Source organism: Rana temporaria, chromosome 10, assembly GCF_905171775.1.
Source record: "Rana temporaria chromosome 10, aRanTem1.1, whole genome shotgun sequence".
NCBI classification, from domain to species: domain Eukaryota; kingdom Metazoa; phylum Chordata; class Amphibia; order Anura; family Ranidae; genus Rana; species Rana temporaria.
In genome coordinates this window covers 74,910,636-74,929,556 of record NC_053498.1, presented here as the reverse complement: position 1 = coordinate 74,929,556, position 18,921 = coordinate 74,910,636, and the positions used below count along the sequence as shown (strand labels likewise).

The following is an 18,921-nucleotide window of genomic DNA, read 5'->3' as shown; positions in this document are numbered from 1 at the left end:
GGTAAACACAGAAGTCCCTGTTCCGTCAGATCGTCTGTTGCTACTAATCAGGAACAGCAATATGTCTCCTCCTCTAGTCAGTCACATCCCCCCACAGTTAGAAACACACACAAGGGAACATATTTAACCCCTTGATCGCCCTTAGTGTTAACTCTACCAGTGACATTAACACAGTAATCAGTGCATTTTTATAGCACTGATCGCTGTATAATTATTATTATAATACAGGATTTATATAGCGCCAACAGTTTACGCAGTGCTGATCAATATAAAAAGGAGACAATACAGTTATAATACAATAAAATTCAAGAGGATTAAGAGGGCCCTGATCAGAAGAGCTTACAATCTAATAGAGTGGGGCAGGTGATACAAAAGGTTTTAACTGTGGGGAATGAGCTGACGGAAGTAGTAAAAGATTAGCTGGAGATGCGATAGGCTTTCCTGAAGAGATGATTTTCAGGGATCGCTTGAAGGTAACAAGAGTAGAGGATAGCCAGAACAGGTTGAGGTAGTGAGTTCCAGAGGATGGGAGAGGCTCTGAAGAATTTCATAGACGTAGACACTAACTTTTTTGTAAACTTTATAATTTTTGCGCAAAATAATCAATAAACGCTTATTGTGATTTTACCAAAATTATGTAGCGGCCAAAACTGAGGAAAAACATTGTTTTTTTATATATTTTTGGGGGATTTTCCTTATAGCAAAAAGTAAAAAATATTGCTTTTTTTTTCAAAGTTGATCAAATACCACCAAAAGAAATTTATATTTGTGGGGAAAAAAAGGACTTAAATTTTGTTTGGGAGCCACGTCGCATGACCGCGCAATTGTCAGTTAAAGCGACGCAGTGTCGAATCGCAAAAAGTGGCCTGGTCATTTGGCAGCCAAGTGGCTGAAGTGGTTAACAATGTCAGAGGCCCCAACATTTGGTAGAAGAAAGAATTGAAAATTACAATGTGCAGTTCTTTAAAAAATGGTTTAAAAGTAAACTAGTAGAACAAGATTTAGAAATGAATCACAGTGAGCAGCAGGATTTACAGCGGTCGGTTAAAAATTGATGGGTGGAGACAGAAAGGCGAGTGGCTTTAACAACCAGGTTTTAACGGATATATTCAATTAAAGCGGAACTAATGCTCACCTCAGCTCCAGCGATGTGACGTCCTCAAGCTCCATGCCGGGTCGCTGACATCTTCGGTCCATCGTCTTCTAGGTCTCTCTGCAGTTCTTGGCCAGGCAGGGATGACGTCACAGGCTACAGTTCCACTTTAAGTGGAAGATACAGAATCAATGTGAGGGTAATTAATTGCAAAAATAATCTTTAAAAATAGTAATAATGGTAGTGATAATAACAATTGTAATTATAAAGATGTCTGCTCTCTTATAAGTGTAGCATTACCCCCGGAGGAGCTGCTGGTTGTTTTGGGTGGCACATTTACCTCGTGGCTCCCCCGAATTCCTAGGGGTGAATGATTTTTTTTTCTATTGAAAAGCCTGTGGCGTGCAAATCACAACCCAAAAACTCCACCCGGTGCAGGAAAAAATGTGCAAACACAAAAAACTGTGACGGGTGCATCGTTAAATGGTCCTCCGAAAAGGACCCAGCTCTGATCCCCCGGGGCGTTAGGCTCCTGGCAGGGAAAAGAATGATCTGTGGCCCATACAGCCGAAGCCATATGGACCCACCTTGGCCCAAGCCACAAGGACCCAACATCCTCGGAGGGACTGCAGAAACAGAACCCTCCTCGATGAGGCTCCCCCGAAGGGAGACCCCATAAGAGCCGGCGAACTAAGCCAGAAGGCCATGTCCACCGACTCCCAAGACTTTCAGAGCAGGCCCGAGGACCAGCACCCTACTCGCCACACATAAAGTGCAAGCACCAACCAAAAAAAAAGACAAAGACGTGAAAAACAGGGGGTAAAATAAAAAAGTGGGGGAAAAGGAAGGTGGGAAGGTGAGTAGAAAGTGGCCACCGTGCAATATGATGGCCGTCCCTCCGGCCAGGAACAAAAATTCCTCTGTTCCTAGCCAAAAGGCTCAGCCCTAGAGGCAGGTGTGAAAAGTGTGAATGTGGAGATCAGTGACCTAAGGTGCCACACGATGAGTGCCCCTCAACACTCGTGCAATGTATGGCACCCCTGGACTGCCACTCCAGGGGCACTATCTCCACAGGCTTTTCAACGGTCCCTGACCCCTGGTCCGGACCGGCAGCGCCCTTCCCAGCCAGGAAGGTAGGAGAAGAGGTTGGGGAGAGCCCACCTAAGCAGGCTACTACCCACAACCTCCAACTCTCCCACCTAATTACATTCGGGAAATACTACCCGCCCCTCCCGGTAAAAGGAGGAGCAAGGGTTCTCTCCCGAACAACTGACTGGGGCAGACACCACCAAGTCCAGGCCAAAGGCCAGGGACCCGGCCCTTCAGCTTCGACCTCATGCCTCTCTGTCCCAATCAGAAGGCTTTCACCTCCACGCCAACAGGCTTAGCGTCCGCCGACTGCCATCCCTTTCCCTCTGCCCAGGTACTGGAGACAGTAGGCTTAGCACCACCTATTGGCAACTGATAAGAACAGATACTACACTTGATCTTAGCCAAAAGGCCGAGAACTAAATTCAATACGCACAATTCACCCCTAGAATGCATGAACATAAAAAGCATTGGGCCAAATACTCAAAATTCCTGCCTAACTTAACTTTTCCCATTTAAGTTACACTGACTTAAAATTTCTACCTAAGTGCCCGATCCACAAAGCACTTACCTAGAAATTTCAGGCCGTGTAACTTAAATGTCTCCGGCGCAAGGCGGTCCTCTTCTGCAGGGGGCGATGACAATTTAAATGAGGCGCGCTCCCGCGCCGGCCGTACTGCGCATGCTCGTGACGTCATTTTCCCAACGGGGAGCGCGCAAAATTACGTTACGTCGGGCTTTGTGGATTGCGACGGGACAATAAAGTTCCGTCGGGTAAAAAAAAAGTTACGCGCCGGGAAAAAAAATTCAAAATTTTAAAAAAAATGCGGCGATCGAAAAAAAGATCTGTTTTTACAAGGTGTTACTAGTTTACACTTTGTAAAAGCAGAACTAATTTTACGTATGCAAATGTAAACTTACGCAGAAAACACAAAGCTGAAAAGCTTTGTGGATCTCCGTAAGTCCTCATTTGCATACGCAAAGCGGCATTTCGACTCGAAATGCCCCCAGCAGCAGATGCGGTACTGCATCCTAAGATCCGACAGTGTAAGTCTCTTACAGATGTCGGATCTTCTGCCTATCTTTGGAAAACTGCTTCTGAGGATCAGTTCCAAAGATAGGCACAGGGATACGCAGGCTGAACAGCAGTTCCGCCTGCGTATCCCTTTTAAGGATTTGGCCCATTGTGCCTTTACAACCACTTTAAAAAAACACTAATTTTGCATGGAGCCTGAACAAAGAAATCTATATCTGTATGGCCAACTTAAAGGGTCACTAAAGGAAAAATTTATTTTTGCTGAAATGACGGTTTACAGGGTATAGAGACATAATAGTTAACTGATTCCTTTTAAAAATTATTAAAAAATAGATAAAAACCAATCAAATAATGTACCTACAGTTTAGTTTCGTTTTTGCTGCTGTTTCCTGGTTCTCTGATGTACAGAGCCAATAGAGGGCAGTAAAGAGTTTGCAAAACGAAACTGGATTGGTGCTGAGGAGTTTTAGGCACACAGTAATCACACCTCCTTGATTAGTCACCACAGTGAGAAATCTCCCCGTACTGTGGTGATCAGGAAACAGACAACCAGGAAGTGTCCAGAACAGAGAGGAATTACAGCAACATCAAAGCAAAAACGAAGAATGAGGACATGAAACCAGGACTGCAGTAAGGTCAAGGAAGCTATTTAGCTAAAAAAAAATAATTTCCTTTAGTGACCCTTTAAGACAGCTAAGCAAATGCTTCTTACTGCATAGAGGGGGATCTGTGACAAGCAAGGACTCTGAGGTCACACTCCAGCCCTTTTATACTGGAAATTCCAGTTTAGTTTTCCATAGCAGGGCCCCTTTCCTATCCCAGACCCCATAGCAGCCATGGCTATTATTATGCCACTATGCTTTATACAACATCCCCTTAAAATGTCCAACCAAACCAGACCATCAGCATTCAGCAGAATACTACACTCACAGCTTTGGGAGGGATGATTACTTCCCCAGTAGTTAACGAGTGCATGTTCTACATTACACAATATATATTTCATCTCCACCCAAGATCAGTAGGCAACACAGATAAATAATTAGAGGGTGGAGAATTTACAAGAACAATATATATAACACAATGTGCAGGTAAAATGACAAGAGTAGGTACTCAAGTACTTGGATTTGATATATAATCCTAATATGATATGATGCAATTTCAACAAGAAAAGGTGTTGCAAAATCAAAAGAAAGGCAGACGACTTTTAACTGATGAAAGCAAAACATATTCCTTCAGTGCCGGTTCACACCTACAGCGCGACTTTTCAAAGCGACTTGTAGCAGTTTACAACGCAACTTAAAGATGCCTCTAGCACAGGCGACTTTGCCAGTGGCCAATCACAGAATAATCAGCTCCGTGGGAGGGAGGGGTTTGCCTAAGTAAACGATTTTCTTTTCCTGTAAAGTTGCTTCAGTTAAAGCGGGGGTTCTGCGGGAATCCGTTTTTTTTTTATGCATCTGCCGCTCTTAATATCCTTAATAGTGTACTCACGTGTCCTATTTAATAGCCGTCCGCATTGTCATTTTGCCGAAAATTTATAAAAATATTTGCTGATCGCTTCCATCTTGCTTGTGGGCACTCTGAAGCCCACAAGCAAATCCTTCCGAGATACGGTGAATGCCGATGTCCCAGCATTCACCGTTCTATCCCGCGCATGTGCAGTGTTGACGGTGACGGCGAGCGGCACCGTAAACACTACACGGTTGCCATTACAATGGCCGGCGTACTGAAAAGGTCACGCCCCGTTGCGACGACATCCACGTGTCAAATGGTGGGCTAGAGAATCGTCTCCTGGGCAGCGTCGAGCTGTGCTCCCAGGAGACACTGGGGCGATCGCAGCTGAAGCGACACGCCCACTCCCGTGGGAGCAAAACCAGGAAGTGCCTGGTTCATTTGACACAAACAAGGTATGGAATTGATTTTTAATTTTTTGGACAGCGAACTTTATATATAGACACTAAGCCTGTGTGATTAACCTTGACTTTAAAATCTGGGTGAACCTCCGCTTTAGGACAGTGATCCGACTTTGGAGGCAACTTCCATTGAAATCAATGGGTACAAGTCGCCTTGAAGTCACCAGGAACCTTTTCTGAAGTAGGCGACACAAGTCGGATCCCAAGTCGCTGTAGTGTGAACCGGCGCTAACACCCCCGGTACAGAGGGAATGTGAGCTTGTAGCCGGCCTCAGATCACAATTTACAGCTTATGGTTTTCTGAGTCCAGACAACCGGAAAGAAAAACAACTTCAAGGGTGTAACAACTTCAAAGATCGTGTACTACCATCCTAGGATATCACAGGATGCGTGCTACTGCATAATGTAATGTATATTGCAACAGTTTTTTTAGTTTTAGATAGAGTGCGGACAATTACAAGCTCTGCCAGGTTTTTATTGCTCTCTGTGTCCTCACTGAGAAGATTTATCCTCTTTTATTACCCGGTGCCCACTGTTACTAGAACTGAAAGTGTTGGGAAAATAACATGTTTACATTTGTCACCTGAGGAAAGAATCTTCCAATAACTTCCTCTCATTTACTCTTGCTTCCTTTTGTGTCTTTTGTGTGTATTTTGAAGAACCGGATACCTATGCAAGACAATAATAATAAAGTACACAGGCCTCTTCGACCAATGGGCCTAGCTATACTCCATTAATATCAAGGGTAAAATATGCTCTTTTAAAAAAATATCAGTGTTTAGTTGGCCCTTTTACAATATAAAAAGCCAAACTGGAAAATACCAGAGTTCTACACTCAAAACTTCCTTTTTTTAGTTTTGAATAGTTTTTTTATTTATAGCCTTGCCCTTTCTCTGGATCAACTATGGGTATAGGATAGATTATATGGAGGTATTTTTATTTGTGTTTATTAATTGGTTGAACCAGTTTGACTAATGTCTTTTTGCAACCGGTCCTAACCCTTCCCCACTCCATTCAAAGCCAAAAAAAGTTTTGGTATGAACACACTTTAAAGTGGAGTTCCACCCATAAATATAACATTATATCAGTAGTAGAGGTCGACCGATATATCGGCCGATATTTGGCGTTTTTTAATTAATCGGCATCGGCCGATTTGTGCTTTAAAAAAGCCGATTTAAACTTCAGCACCGCGACTTGCAAAAAGCTTCTGTAACAGAAGTCAATGCAAGTTGCCTGAAGTTTGCCGTAGAAGACTTCTCTTTCCTGGGCAGACGGCCAAGTTTTGAGAAAAGATATACAATGTTGCTACTTATCAATTAACTGAACTCCGTGTAGGAGAATTCTCAGTTTAACCATTTAAAGGCTAAATCTTTTTTGACACTTGTAGCTTACAAGTAAAACTTGGAACCCCCAAACATTATATATATTTTTTTAGCAGAGACCATATATATATCAAAATGTAATACACAAAAACAGGTAATGAAAAATTTTGGACGAAAAACAAAAAATATGGGCTAACTTTACTGTTTAGCCCAAAAGAGCCTGAAAAATCGGCCTAACATATCGGCCCAAAAAAATCGGCATCATAAATCGGCTATCGGCCACCGCGATTTCTAAATATCGGCATCGGCCAGAGAAAAACCCATATCGGTCGACCTCTAATCAGTAGTTTTAAAAAAATGTCATTAGTCCTTTAAGAAAAAAAACATTTTTTTTAGATGCCTTCAAAGTGTTGTTGCTAGGCAGAATAGTTAAATCTTCCCACTTCCTGCACCTAGGTGCTTAAGCTTCCTAACCTACACTGCACAGACTCCTGGGAATGTAGTGGGTGTAACTTTCCAGGAGTCTGTGCACTCCCCAGTCTCGAAGAATCATGTGACTTAGGTTTCAGATCAGGTTTCAGCACCTGTACTGTCCATTACACTGCTTGTGCAGCACTGAGCATGTGCGAGATCTGCAAGGCTGAAATCCAGGAAGTCATACAGTCTGGCTTCATGATGCCCACACTTAAGATGGCCCCAGTCAATTTCTATTTTATAAAGTGTCTAAATGCTGTAACAACCTAACAAAACGGACCTTAGTTTACAGACTAACTTTACTAGACTACATTAAGCTTGTGTATTACAGGGGTATTTATATTTAAAAAGTGAAATTGTGGCCGGAACTCCGCTTTAAAGAGGAACTTCACCCCCTACCCCAGGTTGTTTGCTTTTTTTTTCCTTTGTTCAGAAATTTTATTGTAGGAGAGAACAATGAGCTGGTTCACACTGGGGCAACCTGGGATCTGACTTGAAGTCTCACCAAGTCGCGCGGTTGATAAAATGAATGGAAGTGAATGGGACCCGTCTTAAAGCGGGGGTTCACCCTATCGACAGTAAAAAAAAAAAAAAATTTTTCTTTTACCTTTAAATCAGGCACTGTAGCGCGAGCTACAGTATGCCTGTCCCGAATTTTTTCCCCCCATACTCACCTTGTAGTCGTCCATCGAAGATACCGGGGAATGGGCGTGCCTCTGGAGACGGAGGATGATTGACGGCCGGCTCTGGCGCGTCACGCTTCTCCGGAAATAGCCGAAATAGGCTTGGTCTTCACGACGCGTGCGCATAGCCTGTGCGCACGCGCCGTGAAGAGCCGAGACCTACTCCGGCTGTCTTCGGGGAGAGTGACGTGCCAGGGCCGGCCGTCAATCATCCTCCCTCTCCATAGGCACGCCCATTCCCCGCGGGAGCCGGAATCTACGATGGACGACTACGAGGTGAGTACGGGGTTAAAAAAATCGGGACAGGCATACTGTAGCTCGCGCTACAATGCCTGTCTCGATGGTAACATCATGGGATTGTGGGTGAACTACCGCTTTAATGTACACTACTGAAGTCGCTTTGACTTCAGAAAAGGTTCCTGTACTACTTCAATCTGACTTCTAGGCAACTTGTACCCATTGATTTCAATGGAAGTTGCCTCACAAGTCTGATCACTGTCTTAACTGAAGTAACAATACAGGAAGATAACATACATTTCCCAGGCAAACCCCTCCCTCCCACAGAGCTGATTGTTGTTTGATTTGCCACTGGAAAGCCTCCTATCCTGGAGGCGACTTGAAGTTGCCTTGTACTGTCCTGGAGGCAACTTTTCATAGAAAGTAAATGTTCCCCCAGGATAAGGGGAGACATTATCAGTGTAATGACACATTGCAGAGATAGGGACATAGCCCTTTGTAACAAAACATGCATAGCGAGCACAAAAAAAAAACAAAACAAAAAAACAACAAGGCATGAAATAACATTGTATGGCTATGTGGTACGAGTTGGTTTGGGGTCACTAATGCCTCGTACACACAGTCGGACTTTTGACCATGCAAAGGTCTGCCGTGAGTCCGTCGGAAGTCCGACGGAAAGATAGAGAACAGGTTCTCTATCTAAGATTCGTCAGACTTCCAAGCAAAAACGTCAGATGGAGGCTACACACGGCCGGACTTTCCGAGAAAAAAGGCCTGTCTGACTTTTGTTCTCGGAAAGTCTGACCATGTGTACGAGGCATTAGTAGAATGTTGGTAGGTGAAATCCAGTAACCAATATGATTCCTATGAACCAAGATTGATTACTGGGGACTCCAGTCGAGTTGTCTGTTAGCAAACAGACTAGTGTCTAAAGCCTCGTACACACGGCTGTTTTTCCGGATGGGAAAACTGTGAGGAGAGCTTTTGGCCGTGAATCCTGGTCGTGTGTATGCACCTCGCAGTTTTTTCCGACGAACCAGCTCTCTTTTTTTCCTGCCAGGAAAACCGGTGGACTTTTGCCCGGCGGTTTTTGGCAGTTTTCCTATGGGGAAAAATTGCGTTGGAACATAAACACGGCCGGGATTCCTGACCAAAACACCATCATGAGTAGGGGGAAAGACTGCCCGAGCATGGGAACTTTTCTTAAGGGAAATCCTGCACGTGTGTACTAGGCATAAGAGTCCTTGAAACTGAGAAAGATTGAGTTGTAGGATAAGCATTTGAGAGCATTTGTAGGTCTGACCTAAGAGGGAATGTAGGTAGCGAGGGGGGGAGGGTGTCTAGGAGAACTGCTTCTATTTTGGCGTGGACAATGGGCTCTGGTAACTCTATTTTTGGTTTCCAAGATAGTGAGGTGTGGGGTTTTCCAGGCCTTCGCAATGGTTTGCTTTGCTGCAGTTGTAACCTGGAAAAGTAGCTTGAATTGGGGATAGGTTACATCAGGAGGTTTCTTATTGAGTAGAGCAATGGCTGGGTCAGGGACTATGGTGTTCCCAATAAGTGTGGAAATGATTGGGCTCGTGGGCAACTCTGCCAGATATGAAAGTGCATGCCGTTGTCTGGGCAACCTCGGAAACAAGCAGGAAAGTAGAATGGAAGATATTTGGCTATCCAGGAACCAGAGCATTAATACTTTGTAGTTTGCTTCAGAGGCCACAACATTCTGCACAGCTGATTTTGTGGCAGCCCAGATGTTGGACCAATCTGTTAGACCAAACTGTATTTGCTTTTTTCCATCCCCCCTCTTACATTTTATGTTAAGTGCAGACTCTATAAACATACCCACAGGACCAGTAAATCCAGCATTGATCTGCTATGATCCACTGCTCTCTCTCTCTGCAGGCTGAGTCCTGCACAGCAATCCCCCCAATCTCCGATGATGCACCTCAATGTCCACCAGCCTCCCGTCAGATGCTGGGTAGAAGCTGATGCCTCCTTGGATATCTGATGTGCGTATCCCGGAGGCACCAGGAGCAGGGCATACGTCATTCTTGTATAAGGCCCCTTTCACACTGGGGTGGGAGGTGCGTCAGCGGTAAAGCGCCGTTATTTTTAGCGGTGCTTTACCGTCAATTTCACTGCGCTATTACCCCTGCTAGCGGCTGAGGAAGGGTTAAAACAGCTGCAAAGTACCTCTGCAGAGTACCAGAGGCGCTTTGCCGGTGGTATAGCTGCGGTGCCCCATTCATTTCAATGGTCAGGAGCGGTGGAGGACTGGTATACACACCACTCCTTCACCGCTACAAAGATGCTGCTAGGACTTTTTATACCGTCCTGCTAGCACACCGCTTCAGTGTGAAAGCTCTTAGGGCTTTCACACTGGAGACACAGGGCGCTTTGCAGGCGCTATTTTTAGCGTTATATCGCCTGCAAAGCGCCCCAGTGTGAAAGGGGTCTTAGTGATAATAGAGGCAGGGGCAGTAAGTAAATGAACAAAACAAAGATAAAAGTGACTTTTTAGATTACAGAGGGAATGGTTTAGTGCAACATCTTTTTGGAGTGAAGGTCTGCTTTAAACATAGGAAGGACAAGGGTGGGCAAGGGTCATAAAAATAAATAAAAAAAAAAGATGATATTTTTGGAATCTATTTTTTTTTTAGAAAATGACGGACAGTTTGGTGGTACAACTGACCTTTACATTTTTACATCCAGAGATGGAACCAATGCAACCTAAACTCCGCCAGGCTGTAAAATGTAAAGTCTATATAAAGCCAGAAATAGCTTTTCTTATATTTTCAGGTGGAATAGTATTAGGCTAGATTTGATTGCTGTCTGTGTCACTCTCTATTTTGGTCCTGGTGACCAAGACACAAAATGATAGAAAATCCAGAATCTTAAGGTGACAGTAAATCTTCCAATGGTGGTGGGGTGGGGATGCTCATGACAAAGGGGTGGGGATGCTCATGACAAAGGGGTGGGGATGCTCATGACAAAGGGGTGGGGATGCTCATGACAAAGGGGTGGGGATGCTCATGACAAAGGGGTGGGGATGCTCATGACAAAGGGGTGGGGATGCTCATGACAAAGGGGTGGGGATGCTCGTGACAAAGGGGTGGGGATGCTCGTGACAAAGGGGTGGGGATGCTCGTGACAAAGGGGTGGGGATGCTCATGACAAAGGGGTGGGGATGCTCATGACAAAGGGATGCTCATGACAAAGGGGTGGGGATGCTCGTGACATTATTGCCTTAAAGGGTCACTAAAGGAATTTTTTTTTTTAGCTAAATAGCTTCCTTTACCTTACTGCAGTCCTGGTTTCATGTCCTCATTGTTCGTTTTTGCTTTTAATGTTGCTGTAAATCCTCTCTGTTCTGGACACTTCCTGGTTGCCTGTTTCCTGATAACCACAGTGCTGGGAGATTTCTCACGGTGGTCACTAATGTGATTATTGTGTGTAAAACGAAACTGGATTGGTGCTGAGGAGTTTTAGACAAAGTATCACTGCTCTCTATTGGCTGACTGCCCTCTAGTGGCTCTCTGTACATCAGAGAACCAGCAAACAACAGCAAAAACGAAACTACACTGCAGGCACATTATATGATTGTTTTTTATCTATTTTTTAATCATTTTTAAAAGGAATCAGTTAACTATTATGTCTCTATGCCCTGTAAACAGTCATTTCAGCTAAAAAAAAAAATTCCTTTAGTGACCCTTTAATCCCTTCATGACCAAGGTCAGAACAAACCTTACTGCCCAAAACCCAATTTTACAACTTTGACATGTATAAAAACATATCATCACAGCTACTTAGTGTATCCAGGTGGATTTTACAAATCGGGCTTTCTCTTAGTGATACATGGTAATAGATGCCTTCTGATTTTTGTTTTATCATGGAAGAAAAACTGTCCCAAAATAGTTTAAAAATCGGTTTTTTTTTTCAATTTAGGCCCCCCTCACATGGATGGACTGATCAGGTCTGCCCGTCAGTTATTCCCATCATGTGTCCATTGAAATCCGCCGACATCCGATCCAGTCCGCTAAAAACACCCGTCTGTTGGATTGGATGACAGTCAGATGGAAACAGACAGGCAGTGCCCCCGATGACGTCAGTTGTGATGAAACGCGTAGGACAGAGCTAACGTCGCCATGCCTGTTTGAAATGGTAAATGCTACTAACATTTTCCCGGAATGTTTTTATATATAAGTGCTTTTATATTTTGAAAATGTGAGTAGTTTATGTACCTTTTGATTATATTAAAAGATTTATATGGATTTACACTATGTGGGTCTTCCCATTTTATTTTTATGGTGGATCTTGAGAAATATTTGGATGACATTAACTCTATATACATTGGAGACTGGGAGATATCACAGGATACCAGCCAAGTGGTGCATGTTGAACCCCTTCATGGGGGATAACCATTTGCAAGCCGATTTGTCAAATTTGTTCCTGTAAGAATCCAATTTTAATGGTGGCGATGGTTCATTGGGTGATCACAAGTTTTGGTTCAATACAACACTTCTAACAGCACAGTGATGATCCCGCACGCCAACTGGACTGTCACGATATTTGCACATATATCCTTGTATTTATTGGACTACAGGCAGTCCTCAAGGTAACAAACGCAATAAGGACTATAGGTTTGTTCGTAAGTCGAAATTGTTCGTAAGTCGCAACACTGCATACGTAAGTGTAACTTCCGGGCGGAACACTGCATTCGTAAGTGTAACTGCATTCGATAATCGCATTCGATAATCGCAAGCAAATCCGACAGGCTGGTTGCAAACAAGTACTCACGATCGCTCAATTAGGTACATTCAACCTGTCCATTAAAGTGTTACTAAACCCACAACAGTCAAACACTGCATACGTAAGTGTAACTTCCGGGCGGAACACTGCATTCGTAAGTGTAACTTCCGGGCGGAACACTTCATACGTAAGCGTAACTTCCGGGCGAAACACTGCATTCGTAAGCGCAACTTCCGGGCGGAACACTGCATACGTAAGTGTAACTTCCGGGCGGAACACTGCATCCGTAAGCGTAACTTCCGGGTGGAACACTGCATCCGTAAGTGTAACTTCCGGGCGGAACACTGCATTCGTAAGCGTAACTTCCGGGCGGAACACTGCATACGCAAGTGTAACTTCCGGGCGGAACACTGCATACGTAAGTGTAACTTCCGGGGGGAACACTGCATACGTAAGTGTAACTTCCGGGCGGAACACTGCATACGTAAGTGTAACTTCCGGGCGGAACACTGCATACGTAAGTGTAACTTCCGGGCGAAACACTGCATTCGTAAGCGCAAGTTCCGGGCGGAACACTGCATCCGTAAGTGTAACTTCCGGGCGGAACACTGCATCCGTAAGTGTAACTTCCGGGCGGAACACTGCATCCGTAAGTGTAACTTCCGGGCGGAACACTGCATCCGTAATTGTAACTTCCGGGCGGAACACTGCATACCGTAAGCGTAACGTCCGGGCGGAACACTGCATACGTAAGCGTATCTTCCGGGCGGAATATGCATACGTTTCTGCAGTGCTTTTTGCATTTTTTTAAGCGATTTTGCCATGATTTGCATTCTGCGTTTGTGACTGTTTTTTTTTGGGCAAATTTGTTGTTGCGCAGATTAAAAAAAGCAAATCGCTGCAAAATTGCAGTAAAAACGACCTACATGCTTTTCTACAGCTTCTCCATCGAAGTCTATTGAACCAAAAAAAGCACCGGTTGGCATTTCAAAAAGTCCACGGGTTGCAGGAAAGAAATTCACACAATTCTCTTCTACCAGCAGGGGCGGGCGGGGGAAGCTGTCCCTGCCAGGAGAAGACAGTGATTCTAGCTAGCAGCCACTTGCGATAATCGCAAGCGAATCCGACAGGCTGGTTGCAAACAAGTACCCACGATCGCTCAATTAGGTACATTCAACCTGTCCATTAAAGTGTTACTAAACCCACAACAGTCAAACCAGTCTGTATATGCAGCATAGCATGCTTGTTAAACTCACTGTGGAACGTAAGGGGTTAATCCTCTGCATTGTGTAAAAAGGCTGTTTTATCCTGTATGCACAGATCCTTCTCTTCATGCATTGTCTATCTTGGGAAGGCCGGCTAACACAGGCAAAGTGGCCGACCTTTGGGCTGCAGTGAAAATATCCTCCTACCTGAACTCTCAGCACTGGAGAAACTCTGCAGTTTATTGTGTAATAGTGGTATACAGATCATCCAAAAAGGTATATAGTGACAAGATGTTACTGATATAGGGGAGGGGGAGAAGAGGAAGTGTGGAACTTCCCCTTTTTAGGTGAAGCTGCTTTAAGCCTCTGTTACAATAGAAATGTCATCACTGAAGGAATGCTGAATTTGCAGGTTTCTTTATTAGAACACTGCAAGTGCATCAGCTTATTAATAATGGAAAAGCCACTCCTATTCAGATTCGCTCTGGCATAGTTAGACAGCTGATGGTCAGGGCAGAATCTGGTAGGAATCTGCATCAAAGTTTGTTAACCACTTCCCTACCGACGCATTGTCAAATGACGTCGGCAGGAACCCTCCCTCGATCCGGGTGGACGTCATATGACGTCCTGTATTCCCGGTGTTCTAGGGCGCGCGCGCGGCACCGCTCGTGACCTGACGCGCGTGCCCCGGCGGCCGCGATTGCCGGTGATCACGGCAGGAGTGTGGATCTGTGTGTGTAAACACACAGATCCACACTCCTGTCAGCGGTGAGGAGACCAATGCTGTGTTCCCAGTACAGAGGAACACACATTGGTCTCCTCCCCTTGTGAGTCCCCTCCCCCTACAGTTAGAACACACTATAGGGAACATTTTAACCCCTTCAGCGCCCCCTAGTGGTTAACCCCTTCCCTGCCAGTCACATTTACACAGTAATCAGTGCATATTTATAGCACTAATCGCTGTATAAATGTGAATGGCCCCAAAAACGTGTCAAAAGTGTCCGATGTGTTCGCTGCAATGTCACGGTCACAATAAAAAAAAAAAAAAAAAAAAAAAAAATCGCAGATCGCCGCCATTACTAGTAAAAAAAAAAAAAAAATGCCATAAATCTATCACCTATTTTGTAGACGCTATAACCTTTGCGCAAACCAATCAATATACGATTATTGCGATTTTTTTTTTTTTTACCAAAAATATGTAGAAGAATGCGTATCGGCCTAAACTGAGGAAAAAATGTTTTTTTTTTAAATAAATTGTAAAATTTATTAAATAAAAAAGAAAAAAATTGTGTTTTTTTGTTTTTTTTATTTGCTCTTCTTTTGTTTATAGCGCAAAAAATAAAAACCGCAGAGATGATCAAATACCACCAAACGAAAGCTCTATTTGTGGGGGGAAAAAAACATAAAAATGTATTTTGGGTACAGTGTTGCATGATCACGCAATTGTCATTTAACGTGCAACAGTGCTGAAAACGAAAAATTGGTCTGGGCAGGAAGGGGGTGAAAATGCCCTGTATGGAAGGGGTTAAAATCCTCGCACTGTACATTGGTCACTCAGAGGGGAATGACTTTTTCTCAACAAAAGTTGAGTTAAACAGAGAAGACCAGACGGGCCATAAAGAATGGGGATGTCTGGAAGGGATTAGTTGGGCTGACAGCTTTGATGGTACAATTGAGGGATGTTCTAAATCTGTTTATCAATCTGCACAATCTAAGTGCAAGCTCTTATATCCAAAATATACAACACGCCCCTCCCCCCTCCTCTAAATCATACAATGTGTATAAATAAGACTGCAGGAGGAATTAGGAAACATGCAAACTTGTGCTCAGCACACAGCACTGTCTCCAGCCACCCCCTGTACACTGCTCTGTGAATGAACTGTGCGCTACAAGTCAGTGTGCTCTATACAATTACTTATCGATCACTTCTTATCATCACCTCGACCTCCAAGCCTCTGCCCGCTCCTCAGCACACTCCACACTCTGCTCCGCGCCCTCCCGCACTGCTCATCTACAGGGACTTCCTAGGTGGACAATCTCGTGGTTCTCTGCCAGGATGGCGAGCAGAAATGACGCGGCAGGGCACCGAATCAAAATAGGAGGAGCTGGGCAGAGAGACAGGAATAGACTGACTCAGGGCGGAGGATGGGATCAGTACAGGGCGTTGTGTACAATGACTGTGACTAGGGAGAGCCAGACACATTTCACTGTAATGACCTCACAAGATGAGGATACTGGTACACACGTATACATTGAGGCTTTTTTTTTGTTTGTTTTTACACTTGTTTACTTGTGTTCTTACATTATTTTCTGTGTTTACTTCTATTTTACTTTATTTTAGAACACATTTGTATACTTTTATTATTTTCCATGTGTTTACATTTATTCTTACATTATTTTCCACGTGTTTACATTTATTTTACTTCATTTTAGAACACATTTGTTTACTTTTATTATTTTCCATGTGTTTACATTTATTCTTACATTATTTTCCACGTGTTTACATTTATTTTACTTCATTTTAGAACACATTTGTTTACTTTTATTATTTTCCATGTGTTTACATTTATTCTTACATTATTTTCCACGTGTTTACATTTATTTTACTTCATTTTAGAACACATTTATTCTTACATTATTTTCCACGTGTTTACATTTATTTTACTTCATTTTAGAACACATTTGTTTACTTTTATTATTTTCCATGTGTTTACATTTATTCTTACAGTATTTTCCACGTGTTTACATTTATTTTACTTCATTTTAGAACACATTTGTTTACTTTTATTATTTTCCACGTGTTTACATTTATTTTACTTCATTTTAGAACACATTTGTTTACTTTTATTATTTTCCATGTGTTTACATTTATTCTTACAGTATTTTCCACGTGTTTACATTTATTTTACTTCATTTTAGAACACATTTGTTTACTTTTATTATTTTCCACGTGTTTACATTTATTTTACTTTATTTTAGAACACATTTGTTTACTTTTATTAATTTCCATGTGTTTACATTTTATCTTACATTCTTTTTCACATGTTTTCTTCTATTTTACTTTATTTTATAACACATTTTGTTTGCTTTACTTTTTTTCCATGTTTATTTTACTTTTTTATAACACATTTGCTTACTTTTATCCTTAGGCGCCTTTCACATGTGCGGATCCATTTTTAGGCCCCTTTCACACTGGGGCGGGAAGGGCGGTGGCGTTGTAGCACCGATATTTTTCGCGGCGCTATACCGTCGGAATTGCGGCGGTATTTGGGCAATATCGGTGCGGTTTTAACCCCCGCTAGCGGCCGAAAAAGGGTTAACACCGCCGGCAATGCGCCTCGCATTGCTGGCGGTATAGCCACGATTTCCCATTGCTTTCAATGGGAAGGAGTGGTGGAGGAGCTCCAAAAGATGCACCCGTGCACAGCTCCGTGCACCCGGAGCATGATGGGACTGTGACGTCATAAGAAGCCTATATAAATCGGTGCGAGCCGCGCACACGGCATTACAGCGGGAGGAAGCAACGTGTCAACATCGAAGAAGAAGAAGGCGACAGAAGCCCAGGCACCCCCCGCCGAAGACGTCGAAGAAGAAGCCCGGGAGGGGGGCTGCTGTAAAAGAGCTAAAGAAGAAAGCGCCCCCCCCCGGCGGAAGAGAACCAGACGGCGGTGAAGACCTGCACATCCCCCCCCCCCAGAAGACATCGAAGAAGCAGTCCCCCCTCGTAAAAGAGCTAAAGAAGAGAGGGGGGCACCGGAGCTGACTAATAAATTACTTTAATAACCCTGTGTGGTGTTTTTTTTTTTACATATTTTTTTCTGTCAGGTGAATGGATAGGGGTACGATGTACCCCATACTCATTCACCTAGGGTGGGGGGCCGGCATCTGGGGGCCCCCTTATTAAAGGGGGCTCCTGGATTTCGATAAGCTCCCCTCCTGCAGACCCCGACAACCAACGGCCAGGGTTGTCGGGAAGAGGCCCTGTCCTCATCAACATGGGGACAGGTGCTTTGGGGTGGGGGGGCCACAGGGCGCCCCCTGCCCCAAAGCACCTACCCCCCCATGTTGAGGGCATGCGGCCTGGCACGGTTAAGAGGGGGGGTGCTCGCTCGTCCCCACCCCTTTCCTGACCGGCCGGGCTGCTGCTCGGATACGGGTCTGGTATGGATTTTGGGGGGAACCCCACACTGTTTTTTCAACATACGGCGTGTCTCCTTAAAATCCATAGCAGATCCAAGGGCCTGGTATGCTCCTGTAGGGGGAACCCATGCCAGTTTTTTATTTGAAATTTGGCATGGCGTTCCCCCTCAAGATTCATACCAAATGCAGTGCTTGGTATTGGCAGGGATCCAAGTCGGATTCCCGTATCGTGCCGTGGCTAAACGCAACCGCAGCTAAAAGCACTGTACAAATGCAGCTAATCGCTGTGCCTGGAGTCTTGAAATCCAGCAAAACATAAACATGCTTTTAGCTGCGGCAAAACAGCCGTTCGTCTGAAAGGGGCCTTAGGCTGGGTTCCCACTAGAACATGCAGCAGCTCACAGCAGTAGTCCGTTGTGTCTCCATTCACCAATTCAGGTCCGATTTCAGACAGAATTTTGGGCTGAATTTGGACCTGAACCAACCTAAAAGACACACAGGACTCTGTACTCGCTGTACAATTCGCACCAGAGCCACCAGATGTGTAAACCGTTTCCATAGAGAGCCGGTCACAATCTCCTGCTATGTGAATTGGAAGCAAGGAAACCCACATCGAATTTGCATAAGTGTGAAGAACCCAGCCTTACATGTAAGTGGGCATTTATTTTTATACTGAAAACTTTCAAACTGAATAAATACAGTATCTCACAAAAGTGAGTACACCCCTTACATTTTTGTAAATATTTTATTATACCTTTTCATGTGACAACACTGAAGAAATTACACTTTGCAACAATGTTGTGTAGTGAGTGTACAGCTTGTATAACAGTGTAAATTTGCTGTCCCTTCAAAATAACTCAACACGCAGCCATTAATGTCTAAACCGCTGGCAACAAAAGTGAGTACACCCCTATGTGAAAATGTCAAAGGGGCAATATTTTGTGAGGACACCATTATTTTCCAGCATTGCCTTAACCCTA

The 18,921-nt window shown here is 44.0% G+C and overlaps 1 protein-coding gene and 1 pseudogene across 4 annotated transcripts in view; both read right to left on the bottom strand.

Annotated features, from left to right (window-relative positions):
- The window catches only part of NLRX1 (NLR family member X1), a 54,076-nt gene extending 38,200 nt beyond the window's left edge, over positions 1–15,876 (bottom strand). For 2 of the 4 annotated variants that reach the window (XM_040325506.1, XM_040325505.1), the window contains exons 1-2: positions 15,741–15,876; positions 1,136–1,260 (exon numbers count right to left, since the gene is read on the bottom strand). The gene's annotated coding sequence lies outside the window, so the exon portion shown is untranslated. The remainder of the gene's footprint in view (positions 1–1,135; positions 1,261–15,740) is intronic. The other 2 variants (XM_040325508.1, XM_040325507.1) reach the window with 2 other exon arrangements.
- On the bottom strand, positions 2,515–2,606 carry LOC120916608 (annotated as a pseudogene).
- Positions 15,877–18,921: the final 3,045 nt, after the last annotated feature.